General features: G+C 41.1%; 1 long non-coding RNA gene across 1 annotated transcript; it reads left to right on the forward strand.

The window, feature by feature from the left end:
* Window positions 1-586: 586 nt before the first annotated feature.
* LOC110218890 (uncharacterized) lies at window positions 587-2,722 on the forward strand. The gene is made up of 2 exons (XR_002327435.2): window positions 587-795; window positions 2,510-2,722. It is a non-coding gene; the product is annotated as an uncharacterized LOC110218890 (long non-coding RNA).
* The last annotated feature ends 24,607 nt before the right edge of the window (window positions 2,723-27,329 follow it).

Genomic DNA, 27,329 nt, shown 5'->3' on the forward strand with positions numbered 1-27,329 from the left:
GGCAAGCTATACAAGGACAAGATTGGGCTTCTAAGTTTTCTCATCTGTAAATTGGGGATGATCACTCCTGCCTTGCCTGCCTCAAAGGACTCCCAAGTTATAAGGAGCAAATGAAAGAATGAATGTGAAAATTCCAATGTAATGGACTTTTTATTATCAGAGGTTTGGCATCTGGGACAGTTTGCATCTCAGAAATGGGATCTCTGTCTCAGAAACAAGCAGCATATCACAGGAGGAGGAAATCTGTACCTTTTTTTTTCTTACAACAGAATCAGAAAGAGAGTGATGCAAATTTAATTGTGCCAGTAACATATAATGTGAGGAAACATTTGTTTCTTTATGATTCAACTGAGCTCACCAAGCCACTGCAGAATTATCAGTGACTGCTGGGTGATCCTGGCAACATCTCTAACCTGGTGAGACATTGATACTAAGGTACAAGGACCCTTTTCTTCTAGAAGAGGCAAATCCAGAGCAATGGTAATTGCTACTCACTGAAACTAGTCCTGGTGTTTACAGAGGATGCCATGGCAACAGGGAGCCCTAGAAAACAGGGAAACTGTTGCTTAGCGACTGGAAACTTCCGGCACCTCTTAGAGAGTCAGTTAGCTATATTTAGGAGGTATATACATGCATTGAACTACAGGGGAAGGGGTTAGGGGTGGAGAGACTGGGCAGGAATCATAGCAAGAGATCAAAAAGCAAAGTGGTCCAATGGAAAGAGCAATAAACTTGGCCACAGGAGAGATGATGTTTGAATGCTGGCTCTGATGCTTACCAACTGTATAGCCCTGGGTAAGTTACATAATGTCTCTGGGTCTCAATGTCCTTAGTGGCAAAATAGGGTTATTAATGTCTGCTTTTCCTATGCCAAAGGATTGTTGCAAGGAAAATACTTAGTAAACCTTAATGTGCTCTACAACAAATAACCCTGTGAGGTCAGCACGTCTTATGGCTGTTTGCATAATGGTTCATAACCTTGAGTATTTTAGAAACGAAAGGACCTTGAACTGAAGAGATCAGTTTGTTTCAATTCAAGAAACATTTATTGAATCTACTCCCTGTATGGTACTGTGCTGGATGCTATGCATTCCCAGACAAAAGAAGGGAAGCACTCCCTCTCCTGACCCAACCCTAACCCCATCCCACACCCCCAAAAAGTTCACCTTCTATGGAAGGCATACAACATGTGCACAGATAAGAAATACAAGATAATTTGGGGGAGGAGAGAGAACCAGCAACTGGAAACCATCAATAAAAGGTGGTATATGACATGAGCCTTGGAGAAAGAGAAGGATTCTGAGAGGTAGAGATGAGGTGAGAAGTTCATTCCAGAAGCAGCTAGGTGGTGCAGTGAATAGAGCTCTGGGCCCATGGTCAGGACAGACCCAAGTTCAAACCCTGCCCCAGAAATGTACTAGCTGTGTGTCCCTGGGCAAAGCACTTAGCCTCTGTCTGCCTCAGTTTCCTTGACTATAAAATGGAGGTAATAATAGCACCTTCCTCACAGGTTTGTTATAAAGTTCAAAGATAAATGCTAGTTACTATCAACATAATAACAATTATTATTCTGTTGTAATAGAGGTAATCAACAGAGCCTCCCTAATCTTGGGCTATTTCTGATTAGTCACACGTGGAGTTCAGTTCTAAAAGACTTGTTGCTTTAGCATGACACAGCGTTCCTTTGGTCCCAAGGTAGCAGTAATGATACCTATGCTCAGGAAGATTGGCCACTGAGTTGGGATTAACTGCCCACTGAAGAGACTTAAAAGAGAAAGACTGACCCACCAATACTACTCTTAGGTCTGTTTCCCAAAGTGATCAGGGAAAAAGGAAAAGAACCTATATGTTCTAAAATATTTCTAGCAACTCTCTCAGTGATGTCAAAGAACTGGAGGCTGAGGGGATGCCCCTCAATTGGGGAATGGCTAAACAAGCTGTGGTATATGATTATGATAGAATAATATTATTCTATAAGAAAATGACAAGCCAATTGATTTTAGAAAAACATGTAAAGACTTGTATGAAATAATGAAAAGTGAAATGAGCAGAAATGAACCAAGAGAATATTGTATACAGTAACAGCAGTATTGTTGAAGAATAATTGTGAATGACCAAGTTATTCTGAGTATTATAAATACTCAAAACAATTACAAGGGACCTATGAAGGAAGATGCTATCCACCTCCAGAGAAAGAACTGATAAGAATAATGTAGTATGGTTTTACATATATTTATAAATCTGTGCCAAATGGTCCCCTTCTAAAAGACGTAATTGGGAAATATTTAACAAAACAAATAAAATACAATAAAAATATTGAAATCAAATAGTGCCTTTCTCCAGTGCAGGGTGGGGAGGGAAGGAAGGAGAAGGTTCAGAACTTAAAGTATAACCAAAAAAATTAAATTATTTTTGAAAAAGACAGACAGACTTCTATTCTTGCTCTTTTCTTGCTTTCTCTAGAATGTGAGGCATAGAATTCTCTTACTCCCTTTTCCTCTCCTTCCAGGTTGGGGCTATGTTTTCATCCTGTATTGTATCCTGTAGTCCTGGAGAGCAACTTTGGATGGAATGAAGACTCAGGAGTCCATATCAGCATGCTCACAGATAAGCACATACAGGACACGTACAAAATCAAGGTTCCTTCACTTCCAAATCCTATAATCTTAAAACACACTGAGATGTTTTGTCTGAAGAATAAAAGACTGAGAGGGCCTCATCACATTCTTCCTATATTTCAAGGAATCAGAGTTGGGTTTTTCTTGGGACCTGGGAGCAGGACAAGAAGAAGCACTGGGCAAACTTCACAGAAGGGCAGATTGTCGATTCCATGTAAGGAAAAACTCTCTCACAGTTACAGCTATTCAGACATAGAATGGAAGGCCTCCATAGGGAGTTCCCAGTCCCCAGAGGCTTTACCTGGAGGCAGGATGGTCATTAGTCAAGTATACTGTAGGAGCTTATTGTTCTGGCTGGAGCTTAACTTGTGAAGGTTCCTTACAGCTCTGAGATTCTTTGATCAGGATTTCCCAGGAGTGAGGAACCTGTGGCCTCGAGGCCCTCTAGGTCCTCAAGCGGCCCTTTGACTGAATCCAAACCTCACAGAACAATCCTAACCCAAATCTTTGAATGCTGACAGCAGCGTTCATGTTTGCAACGCACTTCCAATTGTTGCCAGCAGATGGAGGTACTGCAACAGCTTTTCATCTACCCTCCATCCTCATAATTTTTGTCTCATACAGGTCCTCGGAGCTGAATGATGAACCTTAGAAACCATCTAAGGTCATAGATTTGGAGCCGAAAAACACTTTAGAGACCATCTAGACCAACCCCCTCATTTTACTGATGAGGAAACTAAGTCCCATAGTGGTTAAGTTACATGGCCAGGGTCACACAGAGTGTAAGGTCCAGAAGCAGGATTTGTAGCTGCATCCTCCTACCCCAAAGCTGGCACTCTCTCTTGAACCACTCTGCCCCTCCTTTCTCACCCCATTTTGCAGAGGAATAAACTAAGATCCTTACTGGAAGAGGCTTATCTTGGTCCTTGGTTCCAAATTTAGTGATCCTTCTTCCCTTTCTTCTGTCACATTCTCCCACCTTCCTAGCCTCGTTACACAGGTCAGGATTATATAGGGTTAGAGCTTTTCTTTTCCTTTGTTTTCACATTAAATGCTTTCTTCCATTTAAAAAAAAAATGCATGCTGTGGATGGGGGAAGGTGGCATTGTGGCCGGAGCTATATGCTTCCAAAATCAATCACCAGCTGGTGCTCTGGGGGTAACTCCCTGAGGCTCTGTGGCTCACAGATTGCTATTCAATCACTGGCTCCACCACTCCGTCGATGATATTCATTTTCTAGTTTATGTAGGGTTTACCTGCCTTTCTTTGTACCCCCAGTGCTTAGCACAGTGCCTGGCAAATAAATACTTGTTGAATGACTGAAATCTCTGATCCCAAGAATAAGACAATAGGAACTATGACCTATGCTACTCCTTTTGGCTATCTCATTGTCATGTCTTTCTGCTGTACCCTCTCAGCCTTCTGTTTCTATTATCTCCTGAACTATCTAAGTCTGTAATGGCCCATACAGAGGAATGAAGCTTCTATTTTTCCAAAGTCTTCAGAGGATGCATGAAACAGGGGACAAAGCATTGAAACTGGAACTAGGGGACCTGGGTTCAAGCCCTAGGTCTGCCACTTTCAAGCTGCATGACTTTTGGCTAGCAATTTCCCCATTCTGGAACTTAGTTTATTTCTCTGTAAAATGGAGAGAAAGGATGGAGCAGAGGCATTGTGATTGAAGAGAAAGAGTACAGGCTTTGGAGGGAGAGGAAAATGAGGGAGAATAATGTCATGAACACCTGGATAAAATAGGTATCAAGGAGAAGAGGGTGATCAACAGTGTCAAAGGCTGCAGAGAGGTAGAGAAAGATGAGGATTGAGAAAAGGCCATTAGATTTGGCTATTAAAGTACAGAGGTCTAAACCACACAGCCTACAACACTCCAGAGTAAGTCCTGAACCAAATGAAAATGTAATTGCGAGATATATAACAAAATAAATAAAAATGCAATAGAACATGAAAAAAAAGATTTGGTTATTAAGAAGTCATTAGTAAATTTAGAGAAAGTAATTTCAGTTGAATGATAAAGGTCAGAAGCCAGGCTACTGGGAGTTTAAAAAAAAAGTGGGAGAGGAAAAGAAGAGGAGGCATTTATTGTTAGCTGGCTTACTTGAGGTGTTTCAGCAAGAAAAAGAGAGAGAAATATAGGATGTTAGCTAGCAAGGAAGGACAGATCAAGTGAGCTTTTAAGCATGAGGGATATATAAATCCACAGCTGCTATTAGATGAAAGATCAACCAGGAAGGGTGAGATGAAGAAGAAATGAATAGTGGTGGTTAATGATTCTTTGCCGAGAAGTCTTGAGGTAGCAATTTGTCACAATAGCAAGAAAAACCTTCTGTCTTCTTGCTGCTTGTAGCCAGAATGCGACAGAGAATCTCTTAAGACTTAGCAAACTGGATGACTACCTCCCATTTCTGTTGATTCCCTTGAACACAAATAACACTACCATAAGGACTCTAGAAAGTGCGGCTGGAGATTATGAAGTCTTGAGCAAGAATCTTAAGACATTAGGGGTATAGTTATTGTTTCATCGTTGCAGAGAAACAAAGGCAAAGGTTTCAGAAGGAAAAAGAAGATATTGGGAAGGAAACAGCTCATTAGGAAGATCTTGGAAAATGGGATGTGGAGCAAACTTCAAAATATAGGGATGAGGGGGCAGCTAGGTGGTGCAGTGGATAGAGCACCGGCCCTGAATTCAGAAGGACCTGAGTTAAAATCCAGCCTCAGACATTAAACCCTTACTAGCTGTGTGACCCTGGGCAAGTCACTTAACCCCATTGCCTAGCCAAAACAAAACAAAACAAAACAAATAAAATATAGGGATGACAGTCTTCTCACCAGAGATGTACCTTAAGAATACTGGTAAGCAACAGAGGTTCAGTGGGAGCATGTGCAATGGAAAGAATACTAGCTTTGTAGTTAGACAATGTGGTTCAAATCCCAGTAATGCTGCTTGCCACCTAGGTGACCTCTCATCATCTGTAAAATGAGGGGTTGGGCTAGATGGAATCTAAGATTCCTTCCATTGCCAGATCTGTTACCAAATAATGAACCACCTAGTTTAGATGAGTTGCCAGATTGGCCATTCACCAAATGGGGCCCAAGGGAAGGGGAAACAGAGGGCATAGGAAGGGCAATTTCATTTCAAGAAACATTTATGAAGAAGCTAATGCAAGTAGATCACTGTGCTAGGCTCTGGGAGAAATGAAAACTTTAGATAAGACAAAGGTCTTGTCTTCATGGAGCTTAGTCTAGTAAGGAGGAATAAGATACAAAGGCATATTAGGGGGGTTGAAGGGAAATTCAGGGAAACTCCCAATCAAATTGGTGGGCATTCCTCTCCCCCAGTAGAATATAGATATACCCATGGACAACTTGTTAATAGGACAAAGACAACTCAAACTCTTTTGTGGCTGAGGATGCCTCCAAATGATTGGGTTTTCAGGATGCTTCAAAGGTGGGGCTCTGGCTGGAAGAGCTATCCTTCTGTGCCAGCCCACAAAATCACATCAGCCTTTTTGCCTTTTATTAGCTTCTCCTTTGCATCTTTCTACCAGAGTACAGGAATGAGGAGGGGACATGACCCCTCTAAGAAGCCTTCTGTGATGCCTTGAGGCAGAGGTGCATGTCTGAGACAGAACTGCTTGCCTATGAAGCCTGGGAAGGCAAGGGGAGAATACCTGAGAGAGGACATTACTTGAGGGCAGGGAGTATTTTTGTCTTTGTATTCTCAGTTGTCTGGCTCAGTTCCTGGCACATAGTTGCTGCTCAACAAATTCTTACTGAAGGATCAATTTCCAATCTAAGAGATGGCCACAGTCAGGTCATTACCAAGAGTTCCTGCAGAAGCTCATGACAAAAGAGTTCATATGCTTGCCCACGTTGCCAGAGATGGAAGTTCATGGACAATATTTCAACCTCCTGTATAGAGGAGAAGAGAATTTTAATTTATGAGATACCATGGCTTCAGCCTTCTAGCCAGAGAAGGGAGATTTCTTGGGCCTTGGGGATTGACTCATAAGTAAGTTCAAGAGTTTGTAGACCCATCTCCTAGAGAGAGACAGGACATTCCTAAGTAGCATGCCTATTGGGAAAAGAAGAGGGTTATATGGTGAAAGGAGTAGCCATAGGGTTAAAGCTATGACATGGGAGAGAGCAAGAGATCAGGACTTTAACAACTCCAGCTATTACCTTGAATTATCTGTATGGTCTAGGGATGATGTTGGCTCTTACATGGGAACTCTGAACCACATGGTGGCACTATGGGTCTAGATGTCATTGGATGAAACTCAGAGAGTGGGACTTTACCAGAATGTCCAGAGCTGGCACCATTAACAACTCCAAGTTTGCTTCCCTTCTAAGGGTAGGTTATGAATTACAGTGAATGTTTCATGAGTTTCTTCTATCTATAGGGACACACGCTATGGTTTTAAGAATTGTATCTATGGTTATAGGAAACATTCTGAGCTTTCTCAGAGTAAATTCTGAGCAGGGACAAATGAGACAAAAGAGAAAATAATCCTTTTGGTTCAGATCATGTTGAGGGCCGATCTTAAGAGTCTGATAAGGGTTTAAGATACAAGGCAGAGTTTGACCTCTGCTCAGGCTTTCACCCCAAAGGGCTCAAGGATTTAGTGGTACGGCTCCCCAAATTCCTTCCTGAGAAAGAGGTCTCTGAGATATCCCTTCTCTCTCTTTGAACCTTAGATTTACGTATTTACTCCTCTATGCAGGTGGCGCCTAAGTGCCTGGGAAAACCTTGGAATCTACAGCCCAATCTAGGAACCCTGATAAGGAGGAAATTCATGATTGTTACATCCTCAGCAGATGTTCTGGGGAGTATCTCACGGGGAGGACTCTTTGAAGTTAGGCTAGATCTTCCCTATATAGTCTGTGCCCTCAGATGAATAAACTGAGTCAGTAATTCTACTCCGCCTGGCCCATGTCATAAGTTATTTCACGCCTCTCCGTTCGGTGTACAAGCTGGTTGCGGGCAACAAGATCACATCTAGTTCATATGATTCAAGAGCCTGGGGGTGGGAAAGGAGGGCAAGCTATGGGTTATAAATATATATGACCATAATACACAATAGTATAAGAATGAATGCTCCTTGCAAGTAAGAATTGTTTCACTTATTGTTTTCATATTTTCAGAGCTTAGAACACTAAAAAACAACAACAAACACTGTGTGGCACTTACTAAATGCCTATTCATTGACTGATGATAAATGTATTAGCAAAGTTCTACATGAGGTCCAAGAAATCATTAGCAATGGTAAGGATTAGGATTGGGCTTCATGAAGGAGATGACATTTTAGTGGGGCTATAAAGGATTCAACAGGACATATAAGGGAGAAGAAGGGTATTCCGGGTTTATAAGGCAAAGAGGTAGGAAAATACAGGGCATATTGAGGTATGTAGGGGTCTGGGCTATGAGTTTGATTGAAGAATAGACCCTCCTAAAGGAGAAAAATAAAATATAAGACTGGAAAGGTAGGATAATGCCAGATTGTAGAGGGTCTTGAATATTAGGCTATATAGTGCTTATCGACTGGCTGACTGGAGACAAGCAAGTATTGTGCCCATTTTACAGATGAGGATACTGAAGCTCAGAAAGGTTCAAATGATTTGCCTGTAGTCACAGGGCTAGTGAGAGGCAGAGCTGGGATTTGAACCTAGCTATCCCAAGTCCAGTATGCTTCCAACCATATCATATTAGCTTTCTGTTATTTTCCCTTCCTGTGAGGCACAAAGAAACATTGAGATGTTCCTGTGTCACAGATGGACTGATACCATGATACTTTAAAGATGCAACTATGAAAAATCCTACCTCCCAAGAACAGCATGGCCAGGGGCTCCCACATCTTCACTAGTAGCAATTCTGTCATGTCTACAGCTAGCTCTTCCTCAGTAATACAGGGGACCTTCATGCTGTCCTCTCCCAGGAGCCAGACTCTTCACTTCCCCTCTCTATACTGTTACTGAACCCAGCCCAGCTCAAGCTTTTTTAGCTTCCCCATGATGATATAGCTAAATGAAGAGGACCTCCAAAAGAAAGAAATAATCCCTTCCCTTGTAGGCTCCCAGTATAGAAATCAGATGGATAAATCCAGGCCTTTCTCTTTGTATGTGTTCTGTGTGCTTTTTGGTAGGTTGGTAGGAATGGTAGGCTGTTTGGCTGAGTGCACAACCTCAAACCCACGAGCCTCTGATCCGAGCATGTAACAAGTTCAAAAGTTGCTAGCCTCTGTAGTTTCTATCCCTTGAGGTGGGGAGGGTAACTCTTAGCTTATACCTTCTAATTTTATACCTTCCCACTAAATTCTAGTCACACAAAAGATCATCACAAATAGTGAACCCACACTCATGCAAGCAAACAGTAAACAGAAAAAGAAGTTATACAGATTAAAATGTGTGAGAGTATTCACAGGATGAATAAATTCTCTCATTGGAAATAAGACATCTTAGTTCAAACCAAGAGAGTGAGATCCCAATCTGACACAAGTGGAAATTCTGAGATGCCTCCTAGTTGGAAATCATTGACATGTTGAGAAGTCAGCTCTATCCCATCTATAACTTCCAAAGCCTTTCTCTCTGTGTCTGTCTCTTTCTGTGTCTCTCTGTCTCTGTCTGTCTGTCTCTCTCTCTCTCTTATTCTCCCTCTCCTCTCTCTCCATGTGTCTGGTGTTGATCCTAGAGTAAGTCTGAAACTACACATGTATCCTCTCTCAGAAGTAAGAAAAAGAGAAAAAAAAAAGAAAGAAGAAGAAAAGGACGGAAAAAAGAAAGAAAGAAAGAAAAGAAGAAAAGAAAAAGAAAAATGTTTTCTCTGTCCAAAACTGTCACACCAACTCCTCCCCTTCTGTAGTTATTCCTCTCATTGCATCACCTTCAGTCAAGAGAATCCCAGGTTTGACTAGAAACCCAGATTCCATGTAACTCATTCTGAAAAGAGTGGAGGCACTTTTATAATGATCACCAACCCCCAAATGCAGAGCGGGTCCTCCAAGGAGTACCTACTACATCTACAAGGGGATCTGGAGGATAAGAGTTTAGGGGCGGAAGCTTCCCAATGGCATCTGTGCATTACCCTTTTAAGTGCCTGGATAAGAGACAGATTTAAATATCCCTGGTTCAAAAGGGGGATTTTGAAGTTTGAAAAAGTTTCCATAAGAAGTGGCAGGTAGAATGTTGAGGGATATCATATAGGTGCAGTTGTGCTGGAGACAAGCCCCAAAATGTGCTTTTGAAGAGAAAGTGGGGGGCAGCTAGGTGGCACAGTGGATAAATAGAGCACCGGCCCTGAAGTCAGGAAGAGCTGAGTTCAAATCCGGACTTGGACCAAACACTTGACACTTACTAGCTGTGTGACCTTGGGCAAGTCACAACCTCAATTGCATAAAAGAGAGAGAGAGAGAGAGAGAGAGAGAGAGAGAGAGAGAGAGAGAGAGAGAGAGAGAGAGAGAGAGAGAGAGAGAGAAGGTGGTCATATACCTTTTGGAGTCAGACCCCCCAGGGGACTCTTGCCTCTGGTTTGGAAACAACTTACTTGGACAATTAGAAGTCATTGAAAGTTTTTGAGTAGAGAAATATGATCAGTAAAATAATTATCCTTTCTCCTCCCCCCAATACTCTGATATTGAAGATTTGTTAAAATTCCACATGCCCCTTCTTTGGTTAAAGAACCATTAGCCCTCTAAAACTAAAAAAAAAAAAAACCCAAAGGCAAGGATGGAGGGAGGGCATCAGAGAGATAAAGGATACTGGAACAGAAAGAGACAAAGAAAGACAAAAAAACCCTGAAACACGGATGACAGGGATAATGAGAGCAGAGGACAGACAGAGACAGGGACACAGAAAGGGAAAGGGGAGTAGTTAAATATGGAGAAGCTAATGGATGTTTCAATGAAGAAAAGGAAAGTGTGATGAAGTTCTACCCATGAAAGCTGACTAATTCTACTGGAATTTGTGAGAGACAAGGAGGTTAATTCAGTGAAATCTCCTAAAGATGCTATCTGCTAGCATTTCCCATTCAAGATAATAGGGCAAGCCTTTCCTTGCCAGGGTTGACATCGTCGAGGGTTTAGTGAGAAGGCTTATAACAATGCAGCGAATCCCATATGAATTAAAGAGACAATGGCAGCTGTCTTCCAGTATGATTAACAGTGAGATGTAAGAGGAAATATGGAGCCTGGGAAAGCATGTTTCCCTCTGCAAATCCATTCCAGGGCTGCGAATCTCAGGCTGCCTCATCTGAGCCTGGCAAGATTAAATGATATTCCAGAGCTGACTCATCATCGGAAGGGTGGGCTGACTTCAGGGCAGACAGCGAGGAAAGCCACTGCTTACACTGCTGGTGAGATCACTAACCAGGCAGCTCATGAGCAACACCATTACACCACGGGCTTCTCTGTCCATCCAGCAAAGAAACCCAAATCCACAAGCTTCACTAACCTCAGCAATGTACCTCTGACATAGATCTCCTCATGGGGCATGCCTCAAAGGCGGCATTCCTGCCTGCATTATGAGATCTGTCTGTTCTTAAGGGCAAAGACAACACACACACACACACACACACACACACACACACACACACACACACACACAGACTAAAATGAGTGGGTTGGACTAGAATGATTTCTAAGGCTGCTTCCATTTCTAATGTTCCGTGCTTCTGTGATCACACACAGAAGGCTCTGTCAAGATAATGAAAACTATTAGATTGAAAGTCAGTTCTCTGGGGTTTTCAGCTATCTTTGGGGGAGGCAATTCAGATCAGAGGATGATTGATATGAGGCATAACTACAGTGTGCCTCTGCCCAAGGCTCCTGTTAGTGGTTCCCTGGGGGAAGGTTGTTTGGGGTACAAGCTTCTCCATTTACTCCCACTCGGGTCCATTCTTAGATGTCAAGTTTCTGGTCTCCCTGATGGCTCTCTGAAAAAGGTGTCCAGTAGTCTAGAGAAACTTAATGAGCATCTGGTGCCACTTCCCTCATTTTAGAGATAAAGAGTCCGAGGTTCTCTAAACACAACTGGTATCATCCAGGACTCAAATTCAGATGGTCTGACTCCAGGACAGATGTTCAAAAATAACTGAGATGTTTCTTTGGGAAATTCAGTTTTATTGCAGAGCTGTTGAGGGTCCAAAACTCTGACTGGTATGTGTCCTAATAGAATTGTCCATTGAGTAGAGGTTGTGACATGACTCCAAGAGCTAGGTGGCAACATGCGACCCTCCTCATGAGACGTAATTATCCATTTGTCTCCAACACAACTATACCCTCCTTCACCTCTTGTAATTCAATGCTCCCCAAATTCACCTTTCCCACAATTGGTCTCCCGTGGCTATGGTAAAGTTGACCCCCCCGGAGTGATTTTAACCTAATTCAGACCCAGACATTCAGAGTAGCCACATTGGCAAAATTCCCCTCTCCTCCCAGCAAACCCACACCCTGCCCCACCCCAACCCCCAGATTTGTAGTTCAACAGGTTGCCCTCAACAGGCAGGCTCAGTGCAACAGGGCAGTACTTGGTGAATAAGACCTGCCTCACTTTTTTGCTTTTTGGTAGTGAGAGAAATAATTATTTCTTTCTCATATTAATAGACATTATTAAAATTGGGGAAACCCCAGCTTTTTTTTTTCCCTGTCCTATTTCCTTGTCCAGTCTCTCAAGCACAGGGTTGATGGAAAATAGGATTAACATTCACCTTCTTCTGGGTATTGCTACTCCACCCAACTAACTCAGGCTTGAGTGGGGATATAGATTCTTTGTCTAGATTGTCCAAGGCTGGGGATAGTCTAGGTGTAGGGATGGTCTCTCTATCCAAGAGTGACATGATGTCACTCTCTGCCCCTCGTTGGAGTGACCTCACTTCTCTTTGTAAAGTCCACCTCTCATTAATTGTTAACCAGAGTTGACTGCCATCCTCAGAAACACTCCACTTCCAAGGGCATGTAAGCCATGAGGGTCTTTGGCATTTTAGAGTGTCACTGACCTTTTATTAAAAATGCTGGCAAGCAGCTGAGTTCAAATACGGCCTCAGACACCTGATACTTACTAGCTATGTGACCCTGGGCAAGTCACTTAACCCCAATTGCCTAATCAAAAAAAAAAGAAAGAAAAAAATGCTGGCATTATCCATAAAATGACTAATTACCCAGAAATTTTATCTCTTGAACTTTTTAAATGCCAAAGTAGTGGCATAAGTAGTGAAGGTGTAGTAGCCCTGGTTGAGTTGTGATCCATACTACATACATCATCTTTCCACATAAATTTGCCCATCTTTTGAATTTCCTTATTTATATTTATATAAATTGATCATATTTATATCAATTAATATATCATTCTTTGGGATGTCTCAACGTCATCGTTATTCTCAGCTCTTCACTGAAACTTCTCTCTTCAAAGTCACTAATGATCTTTAATGAGCAAATTTAAGGGCCTTTTCTCAATCTTCATCCTTCTTGTCCTCTCTACAGCATCTAGCAGATCACCTTCCTCCAGATACCTAGTCTCTCCTCTCTGGATTGGTGAAAACAATAGGTAGGTCACCTATAAAAATTCATATCTGCATAGTTTTAAAAACTGGAAACAGAATTTGTAACCTGTTATCTTCAAGGGGCAGCTAGGTGGCGCACTTAATAGAGCTCTAGCCTTGGAGTCAGGAGGACCTGAGTTCAAATCCAGCCTCGGACACTTAACACTTACTAGCTGTGTGACCTTGGGCAAGTCACTTAACCCCAATCGCCTCACCAAAAAGCAAAAAAAAAAAACCCTGTTATCTTCCAAGTGAAGAGTTTCAATGCATTTTGAACCAGCTTGTTAAAAATATAAAAATGTCACACATTCCCATTAGTGGGCAAGAAAGACTGATCGACATCAAGGAAAATAGAAATTTACTAGCTGATTTTTTTAAAATGCCCTTTGTAACTAGAGGCAGCTAGGTGGCACAGTGAATAGAGCACCAGCCCTGGAGTCAGGAGGACCTGAGTTCAAATTTGGCCTCAGACAGGTAACACTCACTAACTGTGTGACTCAGGGCAAGTCACTTAATCCCAATTGCCTAAGCAAAAAATAAATAAAATAAAGGGCGTCTCCAAAGACTTAGTGAACTTTTAAGTTTTAAATTGTACTAAGACTTTTGAAATACTCTTCATAAACGTGTAAATCACTTATATGGAGTCGAATATTGATTCCAACTTCTCACAGGATCACAGATTTAGACTTGGAAAAAACTTTTATAAATAAGCCAATACAGCTCACCCATCATACAGGCAAGGAAACTACATCCCAGAGAAGTTCAGTGATTTGCCCAAGCTCATACAAGTCATGAATAGCACAGTCATGCGTTGAACCTCAGTCCCCAGATGCCATATTTAATGTTCTTTCCAATATCCCATGCTTCCTCTTATTGACCTACCCACTGGTCCTATTTGTGTCCTCAGAGAACAGGTGGAAGAAGTCTCTTCCACAAAGAGCCTTTCAAATACTTAGAAAAAGTTACTTCCCCCCCACACCCAAACACTTACTCCTGATACCAAATGTTCTTCTCTCCGGGCTAAACATCTCTGCTTTCTTCAACAAATCCTTACATGGCGTGGTTTTTAGTTCCCTCACATGCATACACACACACACACACACACACACACACACACACACACACACACACACACATACATATATACACATGTACATATACATATAAATGTATGCATATATACACACACACATAAAATTTGTTTTGCCAACAACTAGAACAGTGCCTGGAACAAGTGAATCGCTTAACATTGAATTGAATTGAACCCATGTCTCTGAATAAGCCTTTTCTATTCTACTTTCTTCATCTGATTACTCCAACACTGAGCAAAAAATGTTGAAGTTAACTCCCAAAATGGTTTGGCCTCATCTACACAATCCTATTTTCTGATTTTACATTTGGCGAGGGCATTTGAAAGCATTAAGATTTTTAAATACCTAGATTTTAATGACAATTGAATTTATAGAGTAAAAAATAGACCTAAAAATCATAGCCTTTCACTAGTTTCTAAAAAGTTAAAAATAAATTGAAGCTATTTCAATTACAATTTCAGAGGTCACATCTGTAGAATTTATTTATATCATCCTCCCCCTTCCAAATTTCTGTGATAATTTCCCTCAAAAATGCGCTTTTTTTTTAATTTTGGAGGTAATTTGCAGGGAAATCTCTCACTACCTTTTACATTCAATCTTAATTAATCTTTTGAGGTTTTTGCCCCCATGTACTAAAAATGCAGTAATTGTATTTATAAGGAAAACAGACAAAGTTAATTACAGTCTAGATCCTTGAACATTTCCTTTCTTCAACAATTTATCACGTTTCTAAAAAGTGTCACTTCAAACAAAAGGCTGAGTCAAGCAAGGAAGTGAGGCTGCAAGAAATTGTGTGTAAAAGGGAGAGAGGTGAATGGCTTGCAGAGGACTGAAAAGTGGCATTTAAATTCAGGCTATCAACTTATCTCACATATCAAGCTTGGATGTTCAATACCTTTGGTCCTAGAAAAGAAGGATGAGTCATGTGCAGCAGTTCCACACCACCACTGATGCCTCTAGATTACAGGAGCTGATCACCCTGCACTCCCAAGCCAAGGGAGGCAAATAGAAGACAGAGATAAAGAAGGAAGGGAGTAAGACACAGAAGGACCAAGGCAGAACCTCTCTCTTTGCCTTCATCTCTCCCAGAATAGCATTCTCCACCTCACCCTCACCTACATTTGTAGCTAGTGTGAAACAGTCTTAATTTTTTGTCTACCCTGGAGGGGGAGAGAGAAAGAGAGAGAGAGAGAGAGAGAGAGAGAGAGAGAGAGAGAGAGAGAGAGAGAGAGAGAGAGAAGAAGAAATCACTATTCTCTTAAAGAAGCAGGATTGTCTAATGGCTAGAGCTATCATTTTAGTTCTCAAGACCAAGGTTCAAATTCTGTCTTGGACAGATACCAATTGTGTGACTTTGGGAAAGTCACTTAACCTCTCAGTGTCTCAGGTAACTGTAAAACTACAGGTTCTGGAGAAGATGCAAATCTGCAGTGGTAGAAGCAGTTCCTCATCAGAGCAACCTACAGTAACAAAATTAAAGGTTCAATCCAAAACAAAAAATTTTCAAGAAGAAAACAAAACAAAAACTGAGGGATGGGAAGAGAGGGGATTGTTGAGGAAGAAAATTTCTTTTTCTCAAATTCTCAAAGTATGTCAAGGGAAATATATATAGCAGGGAAATAGGGCAATAAGTCTCATAATATTCCTATTTATAAGACTGTGACAGTCTTAATGGTTTGAGGATGGATTGAAAAACACAGTACAGAATATCATAGTGAGACAAGGATATGCTGATCCCTTGTTATATTAGAACTAATTTCCCTGGCAACCCTGTTAGTTATGTGCTTTTCATTTGCTTGAATGATTCATCCTAAAACACTATGACCTACTCTGTTTACTTTCTAATGAACATCTACATAGAACAGAGAATGGAAAAAAACAATTTCTGTTCTTTTTAATCACCAGCGTACTGTATATTCATCTAAAGATTCTGAAGTCTCTCATTTAACGATCTTAGATATACAATTTGAGATGGACCAGGGACCAGAAAACTAACCTAGTTGCGAGAACAAGTTGATCATTTCTGCAAGTAAATAACAAACAATCTGTCTAGCAGTTGCCAAGAGGATGTTGTCTAGACAATGTCCTTTCTATGCCTGGATTTAACAGGATCCTTATTTAGAAGGTGAAATAACATGGAGAGGAAGTCTCCAACTAACACTTGTGGGGAAGGGGGGGCAGAAACCATGTGCACACACACACACACACACACACACACACACACACACCAGCAATTCTTAATTGTTAAAAGTGTGGTCATTGTCATCCATGACACTGATAAAAGCAGATGCAACTGATCAGAACCAGCCTTCCAAAAACCTAGCATATCCAACCAGAGGAAAAACAACAGTGAGGTTAGGTCTGCATAAGCCTTTGGAACAAAGGTTCACATGAAGGTGGGTGAAGGTCTGTACTTCCATCCTTCTCTGTTAAACTTCAGTGACTTCACTAGGGAGGCCATGCCCCCATGGGAAGTTGAGGATAGCACTGACCGAGTAGATCCAGGGTGTGGCTGCCCTCACTGTAGTCACAACTCCAGAGGGCTGTTGGTTTGAACAGTGTTTTGTTGAATTTTGAGACCCCTTGACTAAAAGGAATAAGCAGGGTTCCAACGGATAACTCAAAGATTGTTAAATCTGAAAGTAATCTACCTTCCTCATTTTACAAAGGAAGAAATTGGAGACATTAAGTGACTTCACCCAAGGTCATACAGCTAATCAGTGTCAAAACTGGGACAAGGACCACGGCCTCCTGACTCTTCCCAGGGCTCTCTCCACTTTAATACAGTCAGCACCAATTTTCCCATTCTTGAGGTGGTGGGCAATGGTCACTGAGAATTGGATAAATTGATTTTCCTATCTATTTCCTTCTCGGGGGGGGGGGGGTTGGTCATTTAAAAAAGTATTTAGTTGGTAGGCTATTCTGTTTCATTCTGAGGAGTGAAAAAGCATAACACACATTTTTATTATTTGTAGCAAATAGAAATGATGTTGCTTAAGTCACTAAAGCTTCTCTTATTAACTTTTACACTAATGTGAGTAAAGATTCCAGATAGGGCACTGTTATTCCTGAGTAGTCTGCCTTTGCTACAGCTGCTAAGGAGGAACCAGAGTTAAAAAGCATATTCCTGCCTCTACCAAAACCAATTTTTCAGCAGCAATCATCTTTATGGAGAATAGCACTGTTGGCAGCAGCATCCTCTAAAAGGAAAGATGGTAACATTATATATATATTTTTTAAAAACCTGCGCACATTCTGTTCTTTTTAAAATTAACACAAGCCATGCAAAGTTGGGAAGGGCAGCAGAAAATAAACATTCAGGAAGAAGACTAGCAGCCGTTTGTTGTTATCATTATCATATCATTATTTTTAAATGGAAATGAATAGAGCTCATGATGTATTCAGACATCACTAAAAACTATTCATTCTACTCACTTATCATTTGAAAAAGAACACAAAGTTGCTCACCATCAATCAGCAAGTACTTCTTAGGTACCCGCTAGGCGAAATCCCTGCCTTGGGTATTGAGGGCACAAGTACAAAAAACTGAAACAATTCTCACTCTTAATGATCTTCCACTTTAATAGAGGAAGAAAAATATAAAAATACATGCAGTACATATAAAAATATATACAACACGAATAAGAAGAGACTAAATGCAAATATGTACAGTGTGGTTAAATAGAAGCTTAGGGGGGAGGAGGACACCAGCGATAGGGGAGATGAGGAAAAGCTTCATGAAGAAGTTAATACTTGAACTGGGTATTAAAAGGAAAAGAGGTGAGGAGAGAATACGTTCTAGTCACAGGGGTGGGGGGGCAGCCAGTGCAAAAGCATGGACATAGAAAATGGTGTATCCTGCATAAAGAAGAGAGAGGAGGGCAGTTTGGCTATATCATAGAGTGCCCTTTTTCCTTGGGGCAGTCTTCCAGCATCCTTGAATTTTTTATTATTCATGCAGCAGTCAGGGGTATTGTCCAAACAAGCATGATAAAAATAAAATAAGCTCCATGTAATGTGGTGCTTGGCAACGAGAATCAAGTGACCAGAAAAGATGTGCGTGCACATAGAACCAGACCCAAGCAAAACTGGGATGTATGAAAGGTTTGCCTTGGATTAGAGGATCATGGGTTCATAGAATATCATAACTAGAAGGGATCCCTTACAGATAATTTGTTCTTTAAGGCAGAAACTGAGGCTCAGAGAAGGAAAAATCATTTGCCCAAAATTGCATAATGGGCAGCTAGGTGCCACAGTGGATAGAGTACTGGGTCTGGAGTTAGGAAGTCCTGAGTTCAAATCTGGCCTCAGACACTTATTAGCTGTGTGACCCTGGGCAAGTCACTTCACCCTGGTTGCCTCAGTTTCCTCATCTGTAAAATAAGCTAGAGAAGAAAATGGCAAACCACTCCAGTATCTTTGCCAAGACTCAAATGGGGTCATGAAGAGTCAGACACAAACGGAACAACTGAACAACCCAAAAAATTATGTAGTTAGGATACAACAGAATCAGGATTCAAAGGCCAGGACATGTGAATATAATTCCAGTGCTCTTTTCCCCTATGCCCCATTGCCTCTCCCTTTTAAGAAGGGATGTGGCCAATACCTTTTCCTGGTAGCACATGGTATCAGCAGCAGAGTCTCTGCTTCAGGCCCTTTTGACACATCAAATTCTCCCACATTACTAACAACCACGTCTACTTTGTTGGCCCTCCAATCACAGAAAAAAAAACCATTAAAGTAGGGGTTTTTAGTCTAGGTTCTGTGGACCTCCAAGGGAATCTGCAAATCTGGATAGGAGGAAAATTACATTTCTATTTCAATATGATTTGTTTCCTTTGTAATCCTATGTGTTTTATGCATTTCATCATTCTGAGAAGAGGTCCATAGGTTTCACCAGAGTACGACAAAAAAAGGTTAAGAACCCCTATTTTAAAATACAACAGAATCACAAATCTAGAATTGAAAGGGACCTCTGAAACCACCTCACCCAACCCTCTCATTTTACAGATGAGGAAATTTAAGGCCAGAGAGTAACTTGCCCAAGGTCACAGAAGTTATATCAGAGCTAGAATTCTAAATCAGATCCTGTGAGCCCAAGTTCAGTACTTGTCCCTCTGCATAATGCTGCGCCCCACCGGTACAATCCTTCCATCTTATACCTGAGAAAACTGAGGCTCAAATGGGTCCCAGGACTTGCTTAAGATCGTGGGTGACAGAGAGCAGAACTGAACTCGAGTCTCCTAATTCCAAACCCAACACTTCTCCCGCTACCGTTTATTTTATCTGCTGGAGATCAAGCCTAAGGAACAGTTGTTAAACAAATCCGTGCTGATCTAAGAAGGAAATTCGAGGCGGGGCAATTTCTTTCTGTCTTGGGTAATCTGGCTGACCTCAGGCTCCGCTCCACTTTCACTTTTCCAGTTCTAAAAGGGTGAGCTGATCTTAATGTTCCTTCTAAATTCCTTCGCCCTCTCAATTCATTTCTGCTTCCGTGTAATTTCCAGCCGCTGCTCCCAGGTCTGCACTTCCTCCTGCATAGCTCTAATTTGATGTGATTGCTGAGTCATGATCAAAGATCTCCGAAAGACGATAGAGAATGGGAATGATTCCAAAGGGCTTGAAAAGAGCAGAGATCCTGGTTCTTAAGAAAGTCTCAGCTAGTGAGATTGTCTTCAATTCCAGCTAAAAAGCTAGAAGGCATCGTTGAAGTGGATTTTGAAAAGAAGTCAGGGATCACAAAGATCAATGTGGTTTCATCAAGAACAGACCAGACCAAGCTAACTTTGCACACACACGGATATATGCATACACATATATATGTATATACGTATATGTGTATTGTATTTATGTGTGTATGTGTATAGTTATTAAACATAAAAGGGAATAAACATTTTAAAGCACCTACTATGTGCCAGCAGGCAGCTACGTGGCTCAGTAGATAGAGCACTGGGCCTGGGGTCAGGAAGACCTGGGTTCAAATCCGAACTCAGACACTTCCTAGTTATGTGACCCTAGAGAAGTCACTTAACCTCTGTTTGCCTTAATCTTCTGGAAAAGGAAATGGCAAACTACTCTAGTATCTTTGCCAAGAAAACCCCATGGATAGTACAGTCCTAGGGGTCACAAGAGTCAGACACAACCAAGCGACTTAACAACATATGCTGAGTGCTTTACATATATTATTTCACTTGATGCTCACAATATACCTGTGAGGTCTGTGCTATTATTATCCCCATTTTACACTTGAGGACACTGAGATAGCAGAAGTTAAGTGACTTATCCAGGGTCACATAGCTAGTAAGTGTCTGAGGTCAGATTTGAACTCAGGTCTCCCTGATTCCAGGCCCAGTGATCTATCCACTGTGCCACCTAACTGCCTCTACAAATAGCAGTTGAAAACTGTAAATATAGTTTTCCCTATTTTAGGAAGGACATTAATGTACTGGGTAGCGTCTAGACAACGGTGATCAAAATAATGAAAGCCCTAGATTCACAGGGGTGGGGAACCTTCAGCCTTGAGGCCCCATTTGGCCCTCTAGGTCCTCAAGTGCAGTCCTTTGAGTCAAAGGCCACAGGTTCCCCACCCCTGGCCTAGAATTTATTCCATATGAAAGTAACAACTGTCTGACAGATCCTACAGGTGGCCAGAACTATGCTGAGAACCTCATAGGAGAGGTAGTTCAGACTATCGATAAACCTGCTAGGATTGTCCTGGTTTTAGATAAAGAAGGTTGAAGATGCCTATGATCTTGTGAACTTCCAAAAGTAAGGAAAACAAGACATCAGAAATCTGGGAGGCAGAGTCCATACCTGAGCCACTTGCCTGACTCAACTTGGTCAAGTATCACAGGCAGAGATATAGCCCTGCCCAACTGTCAGCCATGCAACATCCTGAAGTGAATTTGGTGGGGTGAATACTAGATAGAAATTTTATAAGTTTGAACCCACTCTTCCCAAGGACTAAGATGGCACAGAGAAGACTATGTTCAGGTGTTAGAGGGAAATGTTTGTAACTTCTGTTCTTGCTCTATCATTGCAGTAAATATTCCTTTGCAAAAGCTGTGAATTGGTTAAATGAAATTAGGTGCTAATCAGTGGCAGTTAAGAGGAGTGGAATGGAAAATTAATCTGAATGGCGGCTTGAGCCAATGGCAGCAGAAAATCCATTCCAACTCTCAAGGTTACCCCTAGAACTCTGAGGGGAAGATGCGGCCAGTTTTACTCTGGGAGGATGAGTCCAAGGTATTGTCACACATAGATTTTATCATATCCTTCCTCTATTCAATGATTCTTTGTTGCCTATCAAATAGTATCCAGGACTCCTTAGTCTTAACAATTCCCATAAGCTCTCCAAAGGGAGGCCAAACAATAAGCTGTAGGGGGTGGGGGAGTGAGGAAGGGGCACCTCACAACCTGGTATAGTGTGTGTCCTTGACTCCCTCCTGCCTCCTCTAGGACTTTGCTCTAATTATCAAGTTCTCTCAGCACCTTCAGTCTTTCCCCTAGTTTTCCCCATTTCCTTATAGTGGATCCAAGTGAAAGCTGAGGCAAGACCCCAAGGAGTCTGGTATTAAACAATCAAAGATTGGAAAGAAGATGGGTCACAACCTCTCCCACCTTAAGAGATGACCAATCATGTGACTTGTATCCAACACAACCACAGCTACCTTTCATCCATTCTCTTCTGCCACCTCCCATAGCTGTGCAAGATCCCAGACTCCCCCCTTTCATACTTGGTGTTGGCCCTTCAAGGTATTTAGAACCTAACCCCTACCAGGGGTTAATAAGTATGTAGTTGTCAGTGGAAAAATCCCCTCCCCTTCCCCTATCCCCTTATAGATGTAAGTAACTCTGCCTTTTGTGGGTAGTGATGAGTAACAGCCCTGTTTCCCCCCCCCACCCCACTGCTCCCCCCCCACACACACACTGCCATTTTATTCTTGATGGGATTGTGCACCACAGAAAATATGCAGGTATGACTGGATTGTGATCACCATTGCAGATCTCATTACATTATCTTTCCCTCTAAACTGGGGTTCTTAATTTTTTTTGTGTGATGGACCCTTGGCAGTCTGGTAAAGCCTATGGACCCCTTCTCAAAATAATGTTTTAAATGCATAATTTTTAAATTACAAATATATAGGATTACTCAAAAATAGTCATATTGAAATATAGTTGTCAAAATATTTTTTAAATAAGTTAATGGACCCCAGGTTAAGAACGCCTCTTCCTAAAGCAACCCCTCTATGCAAGCTCCAAATTTCTTTCTTTCTGTTGAGAGTCTCACCACCCTTCCAGTCATCTGGGTTTGCAATCTTGGTGTCATTCACTCCACATATCCAAGCCATGGTTGGATGTAGTTTGTTCAATCTTCACAACAACATATCTTGCATCTCTCCTCCTCTGTACTCACACATCTGCCACACTAATTTAGGATTTCATCACCTCTCCTCTGGATTGCTAGAGAGAGTGAGATTGATGGATGACCTTTGAGCAACTCTCTGCCTCCCTTAAATCCAATTCACATGCAAGTCATTACCTGTGATGTCACTGGTCCTCTTTGAAAATGAAGGACCACCATCATCAAATTGGTTTCCCTGCACTGTCCGTTGGCCCCCACAATCCATCCTCCATACTGCAGCCAAGATGACATTCCTTAAGCACAGATCTGACCACATTACTCCCTACTCAATTCCAATGACTCTCTGTTGATTTAAGATCAAATATGAACTCCTTTCTTTGGGTTTTAAAGCCTGTTCATAAGCTGTCCCTAACCTATCTTTCCAACCTTATTACACATCTTTCCACATTTGCATGTGGGAAGCCAAACTGGTTTCTTGCTGTTTCTCCCACTCTCACACAAGCACAACTAAAGTATCCAACATGAATAGGGAATTAGGTATGACCATCCATTAAGCAGAACCATGTAAAGAAGGGGAGATTCAATTTACTGTTCATATGAAATCAGAGGCATTTAATTATAGTTTGTTGTTTTTGCATTGTATATGTTGAATATCCACATGATTCCTGCTGTAAAATTGTTATGTTCACTATTATGACCTAGTATTTGATGGTTGTATTGTGTATTTTCAATTAAAAAGAATCTTTAAAAAGTTCACCCACTTCAGTATGCTTATTGATCAAATTAACTCAATAATCAAATATAAATAGTCATTTTTACATGTGTATCCTACTCAGCAAAAAGGAATCTTTTGATAATAAAGAAACATATTCAACCACATTTCACTCACTAAAAATATTAGAAACTGTTCATATTTAGTGAATATAAAAAAAGATATTATACCATTAAGAAATACAATAAAGATTGCTTATTTCATCCATATCACATCATTTTAAATCTGTATTTTTTTGGTACAAGAAAGGATTAGGGCCTGAACCAAGGTGGTTTTAGTATAAGAGCAAAGAAGGGGGTAAAATCAAAAGATATTGAGGATGTCTTTTGCCTTGATGCCTGGCTCATCTTCCTCTTCCTTACCCCTTTCCATATAGGTGCTACAAATGTGTGTTTGTGACCATCTTCCTTTTTCTCATTACCCTCTTTTCTTTGGCAATATCTTACTGTTGCAGATATGCAGCATCACTGGAGATGAGGTTCTAATATAAGGGACAAGTCACACTGCATTCTTCCCTATCCTTGCTTCCTAACATGGTAAAAATGAACTTAAGAAAGCTGGGCTTTTTTGGTAGGATTTTGCAAGTAAAAACTCATATTCTCTATACTATTCACCTTCTCCTTTCCTCACTGTGGACCCCAACCTTGATTCTGTTACAATATCCTATGTTTAATCTTTACAGGGTTGTTAGGAGATCAAATGACATAAGATACAGAAATGCTTTGTAAATTTTAAAGCACCATATAAATGTTAGAGGCAGATAGGGCACACAGTGGATAGAGTGCTGGCCCCGGAATCAGGAAGACCTGAGTTCAAATGTGGCCTCAGACACTTTGTAACTGTATGACCGGGCAAGTCACTTAACCTCTGTTTGTCTTAATGTTCTGGAGAAGGAAATGGCAAATCACTCCAGTATCTTTGCCAAGAAAACCTCATGGACACTATTGGTGTGCTACAATCCATGGGGTTATAAAGAGTCAGACATGACTACAATGGCAACAATAACAATTTAAATGTTAGCTATTACGTAGGATGGATGGCGAAGGAGATGCCAGGGATCCATAGTTAGTACTGGTTGCTGTAGCATGACCATATTGGTCTGACTATGAGCATCTCCATATATAGCCTATCTCTAATATTTAATATCTTTTAAAGGAACAACCACATATATATGCTTATATATACACACACGTGTGACATATGTGCATGTATATATGTGTGTATATGTGTACATATATACACACAGAGAGAGAAAAATACTGCCAATTACAGGTTACACTCAGGATTCAAAACAAGGGGAAAAGTATGTCCTATGTTCAAGCCAGTATAATTCCTTTTTGGGGGGACGGCGGGGAGAGGGTAACCCTGTAGTATCTACCAGAATGTTGGAATGTGGTACAAAAAATGTTAATTTCTTTTAAATTTATTGATAGCAGATACTAGCCAAAAATTTTGTGAGCTAGTAGGTTTCTTTAAATTACTTTCCAGGCTATGTTTCGTGCTAACTCATCCAATGCTCCTCCCTTTAAAATGAGCTAATGCATCATTATTATGGTATTACAAAACTCACATCACCCTTAACCTTCTCAGTGATGAGGAAATTGATGGGGAACCTTTCCTGATGAGTCAAAGGCCTCAAAGAGTCAATAGAAAAACCAGGGTTAGGACTCAGAGTTCCTAACACTCACTTCTATGTTCAGGATAATTGACCACAATATCATCCGTCTTCACAACAAAAGTACAAAGAAAACTTAGCTGTACAGGATGAGTTGAGAGATGCTGCTGACCACTTACTTTTACAATTATTAAGATATGAAGAAATAACTAGAGGCTTACCAGCTGTTTTATAGCAAATTTTCAGGCTGGCATACAGTGAAAGGGGAGATTCCCAGCTCCCCAGCCCCCTATTCCCTCACCCCAGGAACAAAGAATGACAATCTGCAGAACACAGCATGAGCAGTATGTCCAGGTGTCTGCAGGTTCCTGACTGTTGCCTTTTTCTGCAGCAGTCTTTTCTCTTTCCTTTTCTGGAACAAGTCAGAGACCAGAATTCCTGAGAATGGACCTTCCCAGTTTCTGAGGTTACCTCATGGGTAACACACTTAAAAATAACACCAAATTACAGGCCACACTCAGATTTTATACAAACCAGATATGGGAAAAGGGAAATGGAGCCCATATTTATCCATGCCAGGGGTTTCTTTACCAGGCAACAAGAAAAATTTCTAGAGATTTATTACAGGATTAAGTTAAAAAATACAGAGGCCATCTATCTCTAGTAACATTTTGGGTCAAATAGAAATATGTCCCTACCACTACCACTGAGGTCTCTGTTATCAATTTTGCAAAAAAAAAAAAAACTCACCATAAATGACTTCATTCAAATAATTCTTCAATTCCTATATCCTAGAAATCATATCATAGTGGTGGCTTGGGGGGGGGGGCAGCAGTAATACATCTCTTTATGAACCATATCTCACTTGAACCTCAATAATCCAATGAGTTGATAATGCTGAATCATTATAGTTCAAAGAGACTCAGAGTAGTTTTTCCATGTTCACAGAGCTGGTAAGTGTGAAAGCCAGGAGTTCAATATGTTCTGATTTCAAGTCCTGTTTTCTTTCCAAATAATCAGGGAGTCAGAAAGACTTCTTGGCAAATAGGACAGGAGAATGGTGTCAGATAGACCATCAGACATACTGACATTTGCTGAACATTGATTATGACATATACAGTTTCAAGAGGTATAGTATTATAGATGGATTAAATGCCTGGGGCACAGAAACACCACCCCTTCCACCTGTCTGACTACCATTTCCAGAGAGTGGGGCAATCAGTAGAACCTGCTATTTCTTTTCAGAGGAAAGAAACAGCCTAGGAAAAGCTGACCAGTGCAACCACGCTGACCAATCACAAAGAAATCTTGAGTATCCCATCTTCCCCCTCATTCATTGCACGCAATTCCTCTGTAAACTAAAGATTCTGTTTGCCAGTCTCAGAATACTCATATACATTAGCATAGCCTCCTTCCTTTAAATACCCTGGGAAAGTCAGGGCAGGCCAGAGCACAAACATCTAAGCTATTACACTAACACACTTGACCATGAACAGAAGCTGTGCAGTTCCCACACTTATTTATCACCATACCATCTAAAATGCCATATGCTATTATTTCTCATCCATTCATTCACTTAATTTCAATTGACATTTCTTAAGCACCTATGTTCCAGACACTGTGTTAAGTGCTAGATATACAAAGAAAAACACAAAACAATCCCTGCCCTCAAGGAGGTATTTGATAGCACAACATGTAGATAAGTAATTTGAGGAGTTAGAGAGCATTAGGAACTAGATGGATCAGAGACAGCAGCATGGAAAAGATGGCATCTGCACAATCTTGGATAAAGTCAAAGATTCCAAGAGGCAGAGATGTGGAAGGTCATGCGAAGCATAGGGCATGACCCATGCAAACACACAGAGAGAGGAGAAGAAATGCGAGCTTGGAAGAATAGATAATAGTTTGAAGTAAAGCTAGGAAGGCAGTTTGCAGGCAGTATTGAGGGCATCAAATACCAGGGTGGGGAGCTCACATGGCAGGGGCAAAAGGGAATAATTAAAGATTTTTGAGGAGAATGGCATGGTGAGACCAGAGCATGGGAACACAGGGGCATTAAAGCACAAGGCAGATTTCAGGAACAGAAAATATCTGGGTTTGTCTGGAGTCGAGTATATGAAGAAGCAGTGGAAGATAAGCCTGGAAAGGTGGGCGGGAGATAGACTGTGGAGGGTCATGAATGCCAACAAAAGGAATCTGAACTTTACTCATGCATAAAGACAACTTGGTACCTTTCTGTCCTATGCTGTATAACAACACAACCTGTAGGATGGCTTAACTACTACCAAGGAAGAATAAGTGTTGTACAAGAGAAAATGGAGC

The sequence above is a fragment of the Phascolarctos cinereus genome, unplaced genomic scaffold (assembly GCF_003287225.1).
Source record: "Phascolarctos cinereus isolate Bilbo 61053 unplaced genomic scaffold, phaCin_HiC Scaffold_9;HRSCAF=440, whole genome shotgun sequence".
NCBI lineage: Eukaryota > Metazoa > Chordata > Mammalia > Diprotodontia > Phascolarctidae > Phascolarctos > Phascolarctos cinereus.